The following is a 19701-nucleotide window of genomic DNA, read 5'->3' on the forward strand; positions in this document are numbered from 1 at the left end:
GGATTCTCCATGGGGTGACTTGAAAAGTAGTTGGCTCCTACAGGGTGACATAATCATGCTGATCTCTCTACAGGGTGCCTTGTTTCCAGCTCATCTCTCTATAGAGTGATTTTTTTAGCTGATCTCTCTACAGTGTAATTTGTTTCTAGCTGATCTGACTTATTTCTAGCTGAACTCCTAGAGAAGAGCCTATGAAAATGTGATGGTAAACCATGAAATTTCATGTAGTTTTCAAGGACACTGCCTATAAAAATTCATGAACACTGCCTATATGAAAATTTGACAATTCATGGCCACTGCAACCTTGAAATTTGCTTGTACCATGAAATAATTTGTCAGTGCTATAAAAGTACCGTGAAATCTTCACTTTTCATGAATATTTCATGGTATGGATATTACAATGAAATATCAACTTTGATGGCACTTAATGGGGATTATTTTACTGTTCATGGATAATCCATATACGTAGGTGTTTCATGGCACTGTTCTCTGGTAGAGCTGTGAAACACCACTACCAGAGAACAGTGCCATGATAGAATGAAGTTCACACTATTCTCTGCAAATCACGGTGTGGACTTCATTATCAGATCTCTCTACAAGGTGACTTGTTTCTGATTAATCTTTCAACAGAGTGATTTGTTTCAAGCTGATCTTTCTACAGGGTGATTTGTTTCTAGCTGATCTCTCTACAGGGTGACTTGTTTCTAACTGATTCTTCTATAGGGTGATTTCAAACTGATCTTTCTACAGGGTGATTGAAATGTAACTAATCTCGCTACAGGGTGACTCGCTTCTAGCTGATCTTTCTACAAGTTATTTTTCTAGCTGATTTCTCTACAGGGTGACTTACTGGCTGAACTCTCTATAGTGACTTTTTTCTACCAGATTTCTCTACAGGGTGATTTGAAATGCTACGTATCTACACTGTTGCTTAATTATCTCTTTATATTTGTTGCTAGCTGTTCTCTCTACAGGGTGACTTCAAATGTAGTTGAACTCTTTGCAGGATAACCTGATCTCTCTACTGAAAGAGTTTGTTTGTAGCTGAACTCTCTACAGCGTTGCTTATTTCTAGCTGGATCACTCTACGAAATGTAGCTGAATTCTCTCTAGGTGGTTTGTTTAATTAGCTGATCTCTATATGGGTGACTTTTTCCAGCTGAACTGTCTACAGGGTAACTTATTTCTAGCTGATCTCTCTACAAGGTGACTTGTTTCTGGCTGATCTCTCTACAGGGTGATTTGTTTCTAGCTTATCTCTACAGGGTCAATTGTTTTTAGCTGATTTCTCTACAGGGTAACTTGTTTCTACCAGATCTCTACAGGGTAATTTTTTTGAGCTGATCTCTCTACAGGATGATTTGAAATGTAGCTTGTCTCTTTACAAGGTCCAGTAATCTCTCAACAGGGTAATTTGAAATGTAGCTTATCTCTTTACAAGCTTACTTGATCTCTCTACGGATTGACTTCAAATGGATTTGAACTCTTTGCAGGATAACTTGCTTCTGGCTGATCTTTCTATTGAAAGAGTTTATTTGTAGCTGAACTCTCCACAGGGTTGCTTATTTCTAGCTGAAACACTCTATGAAATGTAGCTGAATTCTGCATAGGGTGATTTAATTTGTTTCTAACCGATCTCTCTATGGGTGGCTTGTTTCCAGCTGAACTCTCTACAGGGTGAATGGTTTCTAGCTGATCTCTCTACAGAGTGATATTTTTCTAGCTGATCTCTACAGGGTGAAGTACTTCTAGCTGATCTCTACTGGGCTCTTTACGTGCTGACTTGAAATGTGGCTGAACTCTCTGCAGAGTGATTTGTTTGCTGCTGAACTGTTAGTTGAACTGTCTACAGGGTGATTTGTTTGTAACTAAACTCTCTACAGGGTTATTTGTTTTGATACTAGTTGAAAGGTGACTTGATTGTAGTTGAACTCCCCATGTTGTTAACTGAATTCTCTACATAGTGATTTAATTGTAGCTGAACATTCTAATAGAGTGACTTATTGTGCAGCTGAATGTTCTATTAGGATAACTGCACTATTAGAGTATCTCGATCGCACACTTGTTATTTATACTTATTAATACTTTACAGGACTGTAAAGATCAATACAAAATTAAACTTAAGAGCGTAACTATTAAATTACAGACCTGAAGGTCTACCAGTGTCTTGCACTGATAGCCATAATTAATTACCTACAAATTACAATTAGCTATATAATATATATATATACACATAATAATTACAAGGGGCAGCTACAAAGAATACAAGTTAAAGAGTTAAATAGTTTGTAGGAGCTTGAGTGCTTAAACATTTGGAGCAGGGGCAATGGAAGTAAAAAGTACATAGATTGTTACTGTCAAAATTGTTAACGAAATGATTCCAAAAATAACTCTTGAGATTGAATTTGATAGTTTGGAGGGTTTGGGATAGGTAAATTAGTGGTAAACTGTTTCACAATCTGGGTATACAGTAAAAGTAGGAATTCATTACATTGTTTTTAGATGCTGTCATGTGCCTGAGTTTGTATCCTGCTGATCTGGTGGGTCCAGAGCCAAATTCTACAAAGTTTAATATGTTGAACTTTTCAGATGGAAATTTTACTGACTATAAAAAACATGATGTCAGCTAGATCGTAAATATACATGAGTGGAAGAAGTTTCAGTCTCAAAAGCCTTTCTTTGTACGTAGTTACTGGTGTAGTCATTAAGAATGTATTTGGTTGCCCTCCTTTGCACTCTTTCTAACAGCTCAATATCAGATAGTAAATAGGGAAAGAACAATACATTAAAGTAGATCTAATCATCAAAACATACAGATTCTTCCTAGTCTCCAAACAGTAACTGTCTTTAAATATACGACGAAGTAATCCAAAAGATTTATAAGCTTTAGAAGTAATGTTTTGATAGTGTAATCTCCATCATAAACTATCAGAGAAAAAGATACCAAGATCTTTACAACTATCGGAGCAAGGAATGGCATTACCGTTGATAGTATACAATGAATTAAATTTGTTGTGATAACGTAAAAAAATAAATTTTGGAACACTGAAGGCAAGGTTATTGTTACTACTCCAATGAGAAACTGATACAAATCTTCTTGAAACCTTTGAATGTCTAGCTCAGACTTTATTCTCAAAAAGCACTTGGTATCATCAGCAAAGACAAACATATTGGATGAATGAATATCAGAGGGAAGGTCATTAAGTAAGGGGCCAAGAATACTATCCTGCGGTACACCTGACAATACGCGTACGGGTAAGCAATTAGACAAACAGTTATTGATAGAAATGCATTGTACCCTATTGTATGAGTATGATTTAAACCACTTCCAAAGAGTGCCGGTGATCCCAGTGTTCCAGAGTTTCACCAATAGTTGATTGTGCGGCACACTGTCAAAAGTCTTTCGAAAGTCTATGTGAACAACGTCCACTTCATCCTTTGAAGTTATCAGCTGGTGGTGACATAAAAGTAATTGTTGTAGGGTTGATGAGTTACTCTGGAAACCAAATTGACAAGGGGTAATGCACTTGGCCACAGTACCAATCATCTTAACATATTATATCAAATCTTCTAATGCTTTTGAAACATTGCATAACAAGGAAATAGGTAGGTAATTTTTGACAGAGGTTTTGTCACCAGTTTTGTAAATTGGAATGATCTTATGTGACTTCCATTCAGTTGGAATTACACTGGTGTTTAAGCTGGTGGTAAATAGATGAAACAGTGGTGCCACAAGGGAGGTTGCACATTTTTTCAAGATGCTACACCTAGTTCACTTTCATAGTGTAGCTCAGTGGATTTTAATCTGATTCCTCGTAGCTAATTTACTGAAAGATAGTTCAAAAATGATTTATCTACCTCTCTACCTGATTTCAGCTGATTCCGTTAACTAGTTTGCGTGGTAGGTGTGACAAGTATTACTTTTGAACAAAACTCGATAGTGCACATTTTACATATGGTTGGAATTTTTGTTATAACTCCATGGCTGTTAGTACGATTTCTTTCAAACCACAAAAGGTTTGCACTACGATGGTTACTCCATGTACAGACCGATTTTTAAGTTATTCCTTCAAACGGTTTACCCTGTGGCCGTGACAAAAAATCACTATCAAATTTTGGCAAATCGTGTATAACTCCCTTGTGCTTTTATCCAAAGTGTACAAAAGTTGGACTGTTAACATGCTACATTACATTCTTACAGCCCTCCAAATTTGAAGAGAATCGACTAAAGCATGCGTGAGTTATAGTAATTTTTCTAAATGGTGCGAAAAGAAGAAGATAAAGAAAAATACGAAGAAACTGAGACGAAATTTGAAGGCACATATCTCAATGATGGCCTGGTGGATTCAGCTCAAATTTGAAATGGGAGGTACCCCACCCCAAGGGAGTTTCCACAGCAAAAATAGTTAATTTCCGTCGGGCAATTGGAAACAGTGGAACTGGAAACTGGAAATGGAAAGTGGAAATGGAATACAAAAATGGTCAAATCGTCATAATATAAATGTACCCTAGAGTGAAACCCTTGTTTAGTGACCACCTTCTTATAAAGACCACCCGTGTACAAAGACCACATTGTAATTAGATCTCTAAGATGGCTAAGGACCACTTTGTGGTCACTTTTGATAAAGACCACCACTTTACATGGTAATATTTGGTTAGCTTCAAACATGTGTTTCATGACTTATATTTTCATCTCCTTCTCCACACTTCACTCAAGTCATATACCATCATTGCTTAGTTTGTATCAGCATAGATAATACTATGGTACCAAAATGTGTCATACAAAATAATATATTCCATGCAAGTGAAATGTAGCTAGTACACCACAACCTACTGTATCAACGAAAAATGACTTGGTTTGACGACCTTAAGAGCCTAGTCTTTTTCAAAGCGGTCATGACATAGGATGTTTGGAACCTAGCTATTATTGCAATGTGAAGAGGTGGTCTTTGCAAAGAGGTGATCTTTATAAAAGGTGACCATGAAGTGGTCAGTATGTTATTAAGATCTAATTATAAAGTGGTCTCTGTACAGAGGTGGTCTTTATAAAAAGGTGGTCTTTAAGAACTGGCCACTAAACAAGGGTTTCACTCTAGGGTACATTTATATGATGATTTGACCTTTTCTGTTTTCCATTTCCACTTTTCGTTTCCAGTTTCCATTTCCACTGTTTCCAATTGCCCATTTCCGTCCAGCCATTATCAAGCTACGGATGCGTGAAAACGGCGTTTTCTTGGTTCCCGTAAAATACACACTTGTCTGTCGCGCGCCCACACAGGCTGTATTTGGCCACACGATATACTACCGTGTGTCTTGATATGTATTATAATTATGTATATTTACTGATAAAATCAAAATAGTTAAATCTGCTTTATCTTTTTCTTCTTCCTATGGTAAAGAAAAAAAAGATAGGTTTAAAAAGCCCCAAAGCCAGCATGTAGCTACCAATACAAAAAGGTGATATCTAATCCAAAACAGCCAAGCTGTAAAAAAAGAGTGCGGCCCCCAAAAAGGCTATGGTGAATAAAGATGTAAAATCCAAAGTGGCGGCCAAGAAATGGCTGCGATGGTAGGTTAATGGTAAAAATTTTAATAACCACAATTTTTACCCTGGGAAAATTTTACAGATTAGGACTGTCTGAGATTGAATCTGAAGGCATTTTTGACAGTTTTGTCACAGTGTGCCATTTTAAAATCAGAATATAGTGTAGTTGCCACTCACAATTGTAGGGGAGAGTCTGAGATTTTAGGGGGGAAGATCCCCTAACAGCCCTAGAATAAACAGCCCTCCCTTGTCTCACAGTGTGTTGGTGGTACATAATTATGGTAATTCTTGTGACCTAGTGTAAAGCACATTTGCCTATACCAGCCTTCAAGTTATCATGAACAAAGCATTACATGCATTGCTAGTTTATAGATAATGAATGAATTAATCTGAGAATGCAGGAAGTTTTCCTTGCAAGACAGTGGGATAGTGAATATAGTTTTATCTAATCTCATGACATCGTATACTGTATAATTATACAGAAGCTCTATAATGTGAGTGGTTACATTTTTAGGTACTATATGACGTACGTGTATGTAAACTATATAGCACAGCAGAAATTTAGTCTCACATCGCCAGACCCTATTTCTCCACAAGGCACTTATCGATTGAAAATTATAAGCGGGAGCAGGTTTTTCTTATCAAACAACTATTTTGGCTTGGTTTTGCTTTAGTGCTTCATCTCTTCCATGTAATAATACCCTTGCTACTGTACAAATAGCATATTTCAGTGGTATGATCTTCACTTATAATGAGTTAACACTTTGGTACTCCAAGTTAAGGCTAGCACAATTATACAAACTAGCTCCAAAACAGTATTTGACCATGACTGACATAATTTTTTGTGAATAAGACTGGTACCACCTATCTATAGTGACCACTCCTGGTAGCTAGGACTCCTAAACAATACACAACCTCCTTAATAAGGCCGCTTCATTATAAGGATTGTGATACAGGTGTGAATTAACATTGTCAATTTTATGCCTTAGGTAACAGTGAAATCTAACTGATACTATGAACCAATTAAGGCCTCAGTAATGAGGTGGTCTTATTAAGGAGTTCACTGATGAGTTAGTTGCGTTTAGAATTGAACCTGCTTAACATGGTCACTATGAGGTGATCTTACTGTACTTGTGTAATGTTGTGGCATATCTCTGAAAGTGTCTTTAAATTCTTCATTGCAATTGCTTATCTGTTGTAACCAACTAATGTATTAGAATGGACCAGAAATTGCTATACAGTGCACACACTGGATGCACACTATGCAGTCACATGTCACATGTATGTATGTTCACATGTATGTATGCATACATACTGAGATCTCTGACCAAATATGGAATTATGTGTTGAATCCCTCCATTGGCGGTCTGAAATACCAAATGTGGTTAGCATACAAAAGTCTGATAATATTTCCAATAAAGGATGTGAACTACTCTACTTTCCTGTGATGTACTGTACCACATATGTCTGAATGAAAAAGGCTGCCAATGGTATGGCTTAAGGTAGCCATAATGACTATTGATTAGATCACACAGTACACCTTTGGACCTGGCCACTACCCCTGAGGGGCAGATCCAAACTTCAAAAGGGAGTTCCACTCCAATGCATGGTAGCTACTGAGCTAGTGGTAGCTAGTTTCACATAGTGGCTAATGCACAAGTTGTAGCTAGCTTGCTCAGCTAGCTATAATCTAGTTGTAGTATTTGAGATCACTTCCAGCAACATTACATCTTACCATTTAGGCCTTTGGCAGTGCAACTGATTCAGAAGTAGCTGTATCAGATAATCAATAACAGTTTCAAAACAATAATTAATTTTAGAGGTCACTGGTGCTTATTTCGTTTGAAGGTGTTGAGACAGCAGTTTCAAGTGATTTTTGGAACCCCTCGGTGATTTTACAAGGTAAAATGAGTCAAAACATTATGTTTTCTTTGAGTGATAACAAAAAGCTCATAATTTTGTAAATACACAGTTCCTCCCAGGCCATGCTTAATATTCTTCCCTAGCAACCAGTTAGGTTTGCCTACACAAACAAGTATATTGCAACCACGAGTACTCCTATAACAGCCACTTTCTAACCCTGTATCAACAGCTGCACAAAAAAAGTTAATTATTTTGTCATACATATCTTAATCAAATTCTTTCAGACATGTTTATAAAAAATAAATGCAGTGGTTAACTTGCATTGGCTTGGTGACTGATTGCCAGTTGCAGGCTATTAGTCTGCAATATGCTTGGAAGAACATAGCAAATCAATGATCAAAAGTGAGATTTGCAATGCTAGAGATATTTCTGCTAGCAGGTCTCTACCCAGCGGTGGAGGAAGTAGTTGATATGAGGGGGGGCTGGGCTGACCCAGACTTATTTCTATAGTTTGGTAAGGTGAGACCGAAAAAAAAAAAAATAAGGTCACAACCGACTGACAAGAGCTTTCCATCTCACCAGCTACCATTTCTAGCTAATAAACTACATAAAAATCCTTACATAGCTCGCTACACACTGACTACTTTATTAGAGTGACTGCTCTATTAGAGTATCTCGATCTTTATCATGGTTTTCAGCCCCACTCCAAGAAAGATAATTTCGGTGTGATATCATTCTGAGGGGGGCTAAGCCCCCCCCCCCCCCTTTTCGCCGCCTATGTCTCTACCTAACTATATAGTTTATTAGAGACCTACTAGCAGATCTCTTAGTTAGGGTGCTGTGAAAATGCCAAACAGTACAAGCATATTCCAGCACAAAGCGGGTTTCTTGAGATTGTAGCTTTAACTGAACATATTTACAATGTTCATTCTAGTTGAGTTTAGAGTCACGAGGTAGTGAACTACAGGATAATGTGAAATAACTTAGGTGCCCAATGTAAAGGTGGAGAATGACTACTGGAAATTGCTTTCAAAATGTAAATGGAAAAGTCATTTCTTAGCCCATCGGGCTATGCCTGACAGGTCAAACTGAAGCAGAGTATCATTAGGACAGGATATTTACAGTGCTATGTGGTGTTATATTTTACTAAACAAATGTGGGGTTTAAATGCAGCCACCCAACTTCTTTAGTTCACAGAAATGTCATCAGAAAAGTTTATAGCTCAATGGTTCACATTTTTTCAGCTGGCGGATTTATCTCTAATGCCAATCCTGTACCAGCATCTCACTGACACTGATTTTATTTCGGAAACTTTTAGGTGATCATTGCACAACCTCATCCCACAGTGAATCATTATCTTCTGCAATTATGCAGCATAAAGGAAATGCCATACTTTATATGCTGCTGGTTACATATGTAAGAAGGCTTCGGGGAAAAAAAATTGAGAGTAAACATGACTACAAAGAAGAAATGGTATTGTGCTTTATGGAGTTTGTCAAAGATTAAGATAGCACCTGTGACAATTCTGAAGAATGAACTGTGAAGATGAATAGAAGGGGATTATGTCATATCAAGGAGGCCACTTTTAATGTATTTCTAGCTATTGAGGAACAATTGAAGGAGTGTCTTCACACGCTCACTGGGATGCCAAAAAGGATGAAATTATTCAAAGGGTCACTCTGCAAATGATGGCGTTGAATTCTATTGGACAGCTGATTTTGAAGTTGATGAAAGAGAAGTGCATCAAGAACTCTTAAGCAAGATAGTGGAACTGTGTACAGGATTTTTCTTTCACCAGTGCATGGCTTGAAAAATACAAACAGAAAACCAATGAGTACACAGCGATCCAAGAGTCTTTGTAGAGGTTTATACGACAGCAGTATGTAGATTTATTATGCAACAAGATTGTTCAATTACATAATTGTACAATTATTATTGCAATCTATATGTTCTTCAAAATAATTTATATGATTAGGGTAATAGCTTCTGCTCAACTATAAGGAGCTCAAGTTCTTCCTGACAGTTAAGGATAGCAAAACTACACAGCCATATTCAGAGGAACCCAATTTGTAGATCATAATTTGATCATTATCATATTATTCTATCCAACCTGCAGTCACATGAAGAGCTAATACAAATGTTTCATATTAATATGCATACCTGTAGGTACAACAGCACACTCCTTCAATCTACTGTGTAGTGCTTCTAAGCTTTCGACTGGTGCATCACAGTAGCTATGCTGACAACGGTAGCTTGACATTGAATGACAAGAGCAAAGATACTTTCAAGACTGAAACTTCACTCAATGGGATTGATGCCCATCAGGCTTAGGCTTAAAATGCTTTCTACTAGTGAGCCTGAGTGGTCTTTTCCTTCTCCTGTCATTGTGCTGTAAAAACACAGACAAATTAAGTAATTATAATACACATACAACACATCAGGTTTTTAAAAATAAATCTTTCAGAGCAATGCCTACTGACAGCAGCCAGAAAAAACCGACAGAACATCTACTATAAGACTGAATTCTTGGAAATACACAGCAAACCTAATGATAACAGCTCCGGCAATGCTGACATTTGAAACCGCGATGGAAAGCGATTTTCCTTGCAATTTCCCTTAAAAACCAACTGATGGTAGATTTTCACCGTGATAAGTTTCCAAGTTAATAGCATTCACAGTTGATTCAGTTAGTAGTTGTTGCTTTATCTGATGTGGACTATCATTTGGGTACCTTTGCAGTAGAGAGCAACTGCTCCTGCAACCCTAGAACATTATCGTGTCAAGCCATGGAAGTACCCCACTCATCTGTGCTACCCTTCTATCATTCCTATAGCACATGAAAATAAATAAAATGATTCATGCAAATATTAATATTATGTGTATTGGTAGAGAAAATAATCACTTGAGTGTACATATGTCATGTATGTATTTACTTGTGTGAAGTGTAACAACGTGCTAAGAATGTACTAGAATGATTTCACAACACCCACGTGCCTTGTACAATCACGTGCTAATCTATATATTACATCTCCATCATTACAAAAAGGAGTGTGTTACAGGGTACAAGGATGAAAAACCCTTACAGTGCTCTAATCAAATAAGTGAAAGTAGTGCAGTGTGTGCGTATGTTATAGTCACGAAAACTGGTCAGCATATCGAACTGGTGCTCTTATGGTTCTTTGGGAGCGTCTCAGGGCTGGAGCTGATACAACAGAATTAGTGCCACAACTTTCCTCAACTGGTTCATTTGTGTCACTGTCATATGCTTGATCATCTAGGAACTCATCAGTGCTTGTGTTAACCTCTGTTTTACCCATCACCTTTCTTAAGTCCTTTCGGTTTCTACGATAGTATTGCCCTTGTGGTGTCACAATGTTATAGGAGCGTGGAGCTCTTTGACTAATGCTGGTTACTTTGGCTGGCTTCCACGTGCCATCCTTTGATGTCATTAACACTGAGTCACCTATTTTGAGGCTTTTCAATGGTTTTGCCTGGCGGTCGTAAAACATCTTTTGTTGTTTTCTGTGTTTTTGAAGTTCCTCCTGTACTGCAGTTGGGTTAATTGTTGCTGGCTTTAGTAAAGTATTTGCTGTAGGTATGAGAGTCTTTGTCCGCTTCCCCATAAGTCGCTGGGCTGGTGACCCAAGGGTGTCTGACCATGGTGTGTTCCGATACTCTAGCAGTGCTAGGTAGTGGTCATTTCCATCATGTGCTGCCTTCTTCATCAATCGTTTGATGGTTTGTACTGCCTTTTCAGCCATGCCGTTGGACTGTGGATGGTATGGGCTGGATGTACGGTGGTCAATCTGGTATTGCTTGATAAACTGTTGGAACTCGTGGCTGGAAAATTGGGGGCCATTGTCGGATATCAAGACATCCGGTATTCCATGACGGGAGAACTGAGATTTGCAATGCTTAATTACTTGCTTTGCTGTGGTGTGAATGAGCAGGTCTAGTTCAACAAATCCTGAGTAATAGTCCACTATCACAAGGTACTGCTTTTGCTGCAGCTCAAAAAGATCAACACCAACTTTGGACCATGGACAGTCTGGGATAGAATGTGGGATGAGAGGCTCCTTCTGGTTTTTTCTTTGGTATGTATTGCAAGTGCCACAAGCTGAAACGGTATCTTGGATTTGGGATGACATCCCTGGCCAGTACATTATATCTCGGGCTCGCTGTTTGCATTTCTCTATACCTAAATGGGAACAATGTATCAATTTCAACATCTCTGGCTGCATGGCCTTAGGGATTATGAGCTTTTCCCCTTTTAGAAGAACTCCGTCGCTGGAGGATATTTGATCTCGGAATGACCAATACGGTAAACACTCAGTTGGCACTTGTGACTTGTGATCTGGCCAACCATCCAGTGTTAGTTTCATTAATTGCTTTAGAGCTGAATCAGATTGGGTCATTGATTGAAATTGCTCTAACTTGGTTTTTGATATTGGCAGTGATGCTACTACATTCACTTCAAATTCAAATGATGTGGAGTCATCTGGCTGTTTTGTTAGATACGCTCTGGACAGAGTGTCTGCAATCACTAGCTGTTTACCAGGGCAGTAAATAAGATTGATTTGATACTTTTGTATGGACATAATCATCTTCTGGAGTCGCAGTGGTGCTTGATGTAGTGGCTTCTTGAGTATGGCTTCTAAGGGTTTATGGTCAGTCTCTACTTCAACAGACGGCATGCCGAAAATGTACTCGTGAAATCTGGTGCATCCAAAAACCACAGCGAGCATTTCTTTCTCAATCTGGGCGTAGTTCTGCTGGCACATAGTGAGGGCTCTGGATGCATAGGCAATGGGGTGATTATCTTGTAGAAGTACAGCTCCCAATCCTTTAGAACTGGCATCGACGGATAGCTTGGTAGGTTTACTGGGGTTGAAATACTTGAGCACAGGGGCAGTGGTGATTAATTTCTTCAAAGATAGAAAACTGTTGGCTTGTTCAGTGTGCCAATGCCATTCCACATTCTTTTCCAATAGGGTTCGTAGAGGCGAAGCTACAGTGGATAAATTTGGTATAAACTTGCCCAGATAAGTTAACATACCTAAGAATCTTTGAAGATCATCTTTGTTCTCTGGACATGGCATTTTAAGAATGGCATCGGTCTTTTTTGGATCAGGTTTGAGACCATCTTTGCTAAGTATGTGACCGATATAGGTAATGGCATCCTTTCTGATTTGGCACTTGGTTCTATTGAGCTTGAGATTTCTGTGCCGTGCTCTTTCTAAGACTTGTATTAAGCGGGTGTCGTGTTGCTCTTCATTTTCGCCCCATATGAGCAGGTCGTCCACAACAACTTCGACTCCTGGTATATCTTGAAACATCTCTGACATTATTTTCTGGAAAATGTCTTGGGAAGACGAGAGCCCGAAAGGAAGACGTTTGAACATGTAGCGTCCAAAGGGTGTGTTAAACGTGCAAAGCTTTGCACTTGGTGTGTCTAATTGGACTTGCCAGAATCCAGAACTGGCATCCAGGACAGAGAAAACCTTGGCATTTGGCATTCTTGTAACGATGTCATCAATTGTGCTCATTGGATAGTAATCACGTTTGACTGCCTTGTTTAAATTGCATGGGTCTATGCAGATTCTGAGGTTACCATTTGGTTTAACAATTGTTACCATACTATTTACCCAGTCTGTGGGTTCATCAACTTTCTGGATTACATCGAGATTTTCCATGCGACTGAGTTCCTGTTGAATTTTGGGTCTCAAAGTGACTGGAACTTTTCTCGGTGGGTGTACAATAGGCTGGGCATTTTTGTCAATTTTGATGTGGTACAAGGCATCTGTGATACATCCCAATCCGTCAAAGACATCACTGTAGGCATTGAGAATATCATCAGGTTGGTTGTTGATAGCATCTAATCGTTGCACTAGATTCAGTTCCATACAAGTCGTCAAGCCTACTATGTTGGGAACATTCTGGTCAATCACTTCAATAACCACAGGGTAACATTTTTCTTTGTGCTGGCAGTTTAGTGTGACCTTACCACATGTGTCGAGTCGTTGGCCACCAAAGGCAACTAGCCTTGCATGAGATTTTTGCAGTGGGGTTGAGCTTAGTTGGAGGTATTTCTGTCTGGAGATGACATTACATTGTGCACCTGTATCAATCTTAAAACTCATTTTCTGGCGATTTACGAGGATTGTTACTTTCCAATCGGGTGACTTTGAGGTAGCACATTGTATCATACCAATAAACATGTCGTCAGGGGAATCGGAGTCTTCATGTGTAACACTGTGCACTTTCTTTTGGTACTTTGTAGCAGTGCGACTTCGACAAACCTTTGCAAAATGGTTTCTACGACCACAATTGTAGCATTCTACGCCTTGTGCTGGACAGGGCTGATGACGGTAGTGTTGATTTCCGCATCGATCCACTGTCCTGGGGAAAACACATCTACACATCATCCATAATTTGTACCAGGGGAGTTCGGCAATGAGTTAAACCAGCACAGCATGTGTCCTGGTAGGTTGGCATCTGTTGCCTCTTGGATAGCTCCAACTGTGATATCATCTGGTGAACTTGAAGGTGAAGTCGTTACAATGATTTCCTACCACAAAATAAAAGTAGCTAGCAAAGATGAATTGTTGACAAACATCTTGAGTCATACACACCAGACATGATCAAGGTCTGGTGCTATAAATGTATGCAGATTATATATACTGTGTACGTGCAATTATCATTCCAGTGATGTCTCATTTTATTTGATTTAGTTAATTTGTGATTAAAAGGATTTGATTAAATAAACTGGGGATATTTAGAAAGAAGATGAGTTGCTCTATACAACGTGGAAGATATAAAACTGTTGATGCTGTTCAACTTATTTTACCAATAGTAGAATTGAAAAGTATACGGTACACATTTCCCATAAACATATTTCAAGCTACGTATACTTAATCAATACTTAAATTTATGGTGCAATTATTATTCCAGTGACGATTTGATTTGTAATTCGTGACTAAAAAGATTGATTAAATAAACTGGGGATAATTAGAAAGTAGATGAGTTGCTCTACAATGTGAAGATATAAAACTGTTGATTGGATGTAAGTGTGTTTTGTTGACGGTGGGTGTCCGTGAATTGACTTTTTTCTAATTAGCTATACGTATTAATCAGAAATGATTTTGCAGGGCTGCTGCCACCAGACAAAGAAGCCAAGAAAGCTGATATTTGGTGTGCAAAGTCCCACAGCCTTGGCCTATCTAAAGCCATAATAAAAATATAAGTTGTTCAAAAATTCCTGTTGTAGCTCGAGTAATCGCATCCTATGTTGAAGCCCGTCCGATATTAAGTGAATTACACTATATACCACTTACTGTGTATTTTGTTATATAGAACTAGTTATAGCTATGCTATATAGCTATAGCTATATGGAATGTAGCTATAACTACCAGATTTGTTTATTAGAAAGAATCCAAAATCATATAATACACTTGGCTAAATATCTGTTAATGCCACCCTTAATGTAGTGGTATGCTCATAAGATGGTCAGGCATGTTGTGTGAAACAATATCATTGTAAAATTAATGGTATTGTTAGTTCATGCTCTTTAGCTAGCTAAACTGAACTACCAGTTGCGGAGCTGCAATAGCCAAATGAAGTATTGCAATAAGGAAACATCACCAAGAAGAATCTAGTCAAAATAGAGCTAAAGTTTTCCTTAGAAATATTCAAATCATCTTAATCATGTACCTATAGCATAAGCAAGAGAATTTCAGTGATTTGAAAATCAAAGTATTCTGCTACAACAATGTCACCAAGCAGCTAGCTAACTAAACCATGCAAAGTAGCTCAACTGTAATTGGGAAATCAAGTATCTAATTTGACATAGCTAGCACCATAATATTGCAGGCATAGCTAGCAGTATCTTGTTTGCCACCACCTTTGATTCATTAGCTACATGCAATGTAGCTAAGTCAGCAAATGAGAGCTGAAACAACACAAGAAAACTGTACAACGCACAAACCAAAAGCAAAAGCAAAGGCTTCAGCTGCTGTGCTAGCACAGTCACACCTCCCCAGTGTACCAGAACTGGGACACCTGTGTGCTACTCAGGTGCTAGGAGTCAGCGCAGACAAATCCTCCTGGGGCTATGGTCAGGGCCGCCCACAGGGGGGGGGGACAACTGGGGCATTTTGCCCCGGGCCCCAGCCTGAAAGGGGCCCCAGGAGGCCCCATGAAGGGCCCCCTGAATACCTGTTTAAAAGATCGATATACTCTAATAGAGCAGTCAGATCTAAATACTCTAATAGAGCAGTCACAGTATTCTTCAGAGGAGCAGTGTAGCAAGCTTATAGATAAGGAGATATGGTTGGTGATGGGTAGTTATTGTCATTGCCAGCAGGTTGTGACCTTTTTTCTTTTTTGGTCTTCAACTTACAACTTATGTGAAGGGCCCCACTTTAACTCTTTGCCCTGGGCCCCTTAATTTCTCTGGGCGGCCCTGGCTATGGTCAAAGTGTAGGATCGCTAAAAAGTGATGGTAGCCATAGTCACAGTATGTACGTATACCAATAGACCCATTGACTAACACTCTCAGTATTTCTACGCAGCAATACTTTTGCACCAATTGTAGTTATAAGCTTGTGCTCCAGCAATTATATTACAATGTTCTGAGTAAATGATTTGTGGAACATAGTGAAACCACACAAGTCAAGAAATTTAAAATTACAATCATATAGCGCTGCTAGCTACCCACTACCCCTACTTTTCTACCTTATAAATGCTACTCACGTAGTAGTCTCACTATATACACTATAATACAGTAAGAAGAACGTAACCTAAAGGTGAAGAAGAAACCTAAGCTGAACCCGAGCCTAACCCTAATGCTACTTTTCGTGTCCCCTAAAGTTGAATGCTCGGGAAACTACTAGACGCGTCCCCTAAAGTCAAATGCTCGGGGAAACTACTAGATGCGAAAATTAAAAACCTTTTGGTTCAGTAACCACTACCTTTATTTTATTCACATGAACATTTGGAGCAAATAATCTGGCAACACTGGCGGCAAGGCCTGCACCGGCTTGGGTGGTCTGAAGGCATTTTTGACAGTTTTGTCACAGTGTGCCATTTTAAATCAGTATACTGTGTGTAGTTGTTACTCACAATTTTAGGGGAGAGTCTGGGGGGACCCCCTCCCCCCTCCCAACAGCCCTAGAATAAACACTGTATAACATGCTCAGCCCTCACAATGTGCTGGTGGTACATGTCTTTACATAATTATGGTAATTCTTGTGACCTACTGTAAAGCACATTTGCCTATATCAGCCTTCAAGTTATCATGAACTATGTATTACATGCATTACTAGTTTATAGGTAATGAATGAATTAATCTGAGAATGCAGGAATGTTTCCTTGCAAGACAGTGGGATAGTGACTAATATAGTTTTATCTAATCTCATGACATCATATACTGTATAAATATGCAGAAGCTCTGATGTGATTGGTTACCTTTTTAGGTAGTATACATATAGCACAGCAGGAAGTTGAAAATCAGATGAATTAAAATATAATGATCAAAAGGAAGTTGACAGGAAACTACAGTGGTATAATTAAATAATTATGATTTACATAAATTACATATGATGATGACCTAGTTAATGTGCTGTTTAATATATCTAATCCAAAACAGCCAAGCTGTAAAAAAAGAGTGCGGCCCTTAAAAAGGCTATGGTGAAAAAAGATGTGCCAAGCGGCACAAAAATTCACCTGAATTGTCGTTATTAAAATTTTTACCATTAACCTACCATCACAGCCATTTCTTGGCCGCCACCTTGGATTTCACATCTTTTTTCACAATAGCCTTTTTGAGGGCCGCACTCTTTTTTTACAGCTTGGTTGTTTTGGATTAAATTTCACTTCTTTTTGTATTTGTATACCCCAAAGCCAGCCTATGGCCGGCTTTGGGGCTTTTAAACCTATCTTTTTTCTTTACCACAGGAAGAAGAAAAGATGAAGCAGATGTACTTTAAATAATTCTGATTTTATCAGTAAATGTACAAATTATATATATAATACATATAATATTTATTGCAGAACTCTCCATGGTGGTTTCTTTGTAACTGAACACTCTACAAGGTGACATCTTCTAGCTGCTCTCTCTACAGGGTGAATTGTTTGTAGCTGAACGATCTATAAGGTAACTTCTTCTTGTTGATCTCTCTACAGGGTGATTTGTTTGTAGTTGAACTATCTACAAGGTAACTTCTTCTAGCTGATCTTTCTACAGGGTAATTTGTTTGTAGCTGAATTCTGTACAGGTGATTTGTTTGCAGCTGAGCTCTTTACAGAATGGTTTCTTTGTAACTGAACTCTCTACAAGGTAACTTCTTCTAATTGATCTTTCTACAGGGCAATTTGTTTGTGGCTGAAGTTTCTACAGGGTGATTGCTTTGCAACTGAACTCTCTACATGGTGGTTTCTTTGTAGCTGAACTCTCTACAAGGTAATTTCTTCTAGCTGATCTCTCTGTAGGGTGATTTGTTTGTAGCTGAATTCTCTACATGGTGGTTTCTTTGTAACTGAACTCTCTACAAAGTAACATCTTCTAGCTGATCTTACTATAGGGTGATTTGTTTGTAGCTGAATTCTGTATAGGTGATTTGTTTGCAGCTGAGTTCTTTACAGAATGGTTTCTTTGTAGCTGAACTCTCTACAAGGTAATTTCTTCTAGCTGAAGTCTCTAAATGGTGGTTTGTTTGTAGCTGAAGTCTCTACAAGGTGACTTCTTCTAGCTGATCTTTCTACAGTGTGATTTGTTTGTAGCTGAACTATGTACAAGGTAACATTTTCTAGCTGATCTCTCTACAGGGTGATTTATATGTAGCTGAACTCTCTACAAGATAACTTCTTCTAGCTGATCTCTCTACAGGGTGATTTGTTTGTAGCTAAATTTTGTACAGGTGATATGTTTGCAGCTGAGCTCTTTACAGAATGGTTTCTTTGTAGCTAAACTCTCTACAAGATAACTTCTTCTAGCTGAACTCTCTACATGGTGGTTTGTTTGTAGCTGAACTCTCTACAAGGTGACTTCTTCTAGCTGATCTTTCTACAAAGTGATTTGTTTGTAGCTGAACTCTCTACAAGGAAACTTCTTCTAGTTGATCTCTCTACATGGAGATTTGTTTGTAGCTATACTCTCTACAGGTGGTTTGTTTGCAGCTGAACTCTCTACATGATGGTTTCTTTGTAGCTGAACTCTCTATAAGGTAACTTCTTCTTACTGATCTCTCTACAGGGTGATTTGTTTGTAGCTGAACTATCTACAAGATAACTTCTTCTAGCTGATCTCTTTACAGGGTGATTTGTTTGTAGCTGAATTCGGTATATAGGTGATTTGTTTGTAGCTGAATTCGGTATATAGGTGATTTGTTTGCAGCTGAACTATCTACAAGGTAACATCTTCTAGCTGCTATCTCTACAGGGTGAATTGTTTGTAGCTGACTCTCTATAGGGTTATCTGTTTGTAATTGAACTCTCTACAGGATGGTTTCTTTGTAGCTGTTCTCTCTATGGGGTGACTTGTTTCTAGCTGATCTTTCTACAGGGTGTACTTGTTTCTGGCTGAACTATCTACAGATGATTTGTTTGCAGCTGAACTCTCTACAAGGTGATTTCTTCTAGCTGATCTCTCTACAGGGTGATCTGTTCGTAGCTGAACTTTCTACAGGATGATTTGTTTACAGCTGAACTCTTTATATGATGGTTTCTTTGTAGCTGAGCTCTGTACAAGGTAACTTCTTCTAGCTAATCTCTCTATAGGGTGACTTGTTTGTAGCTGAAATATCTGCAGGGTAATTTGTTTGTAGTTGAACTCTCTACAAGGTGATCCTTCTAGCTGATCTCTCTATAGGATGACTTATTCTAGCTGAACACTCTACAGGGTGTTCTGTTCATAGCTGCACTCTCTACAGGGTGATATGTTTGCAGCTGAACTCTCTACATGGTGGTTCCTTTGTAACTAAACTCTCTATAAGGTGATGTCTTTTAGCTGATCTCTCTACTGGATGACTAATTGTTTCTAACTGATCTCTCTATAGAGTTATAACTTTCTCTATAGAATTATAACATGTTTGTATAGCTGAACTCTTTACAGAGTGGTGTTTTTGATTGGGTACTGAATTCTCCAGCTACACGGTGACTTGTTTGTACTATAGAGTGACTTGTTTGTAGCTGAAGTCTCTACAGAGTGACTTACTTGTAGCTGAACATTGCATAAAGTAACTTGTTTGTGGCTAATCTAGATGAACTCTCTACTGGGTAGCTATTTTGTAGCTGAA

Source organism: Dysidea avara, chromosome 4, assembly GCF_963678975.1.
Source record: "Dysidea avara chromosome 4, odDysAvar1.4, whole genome shotgun sequence".
In the NCBI taxonomy this organism is placed as follows: domain Eukaryota; kingdom Metazoa; phylum Porifera; class Demospongiae; order Dictyoceratida; family Dysideidae; genus Dysidea; species Dysidea avara.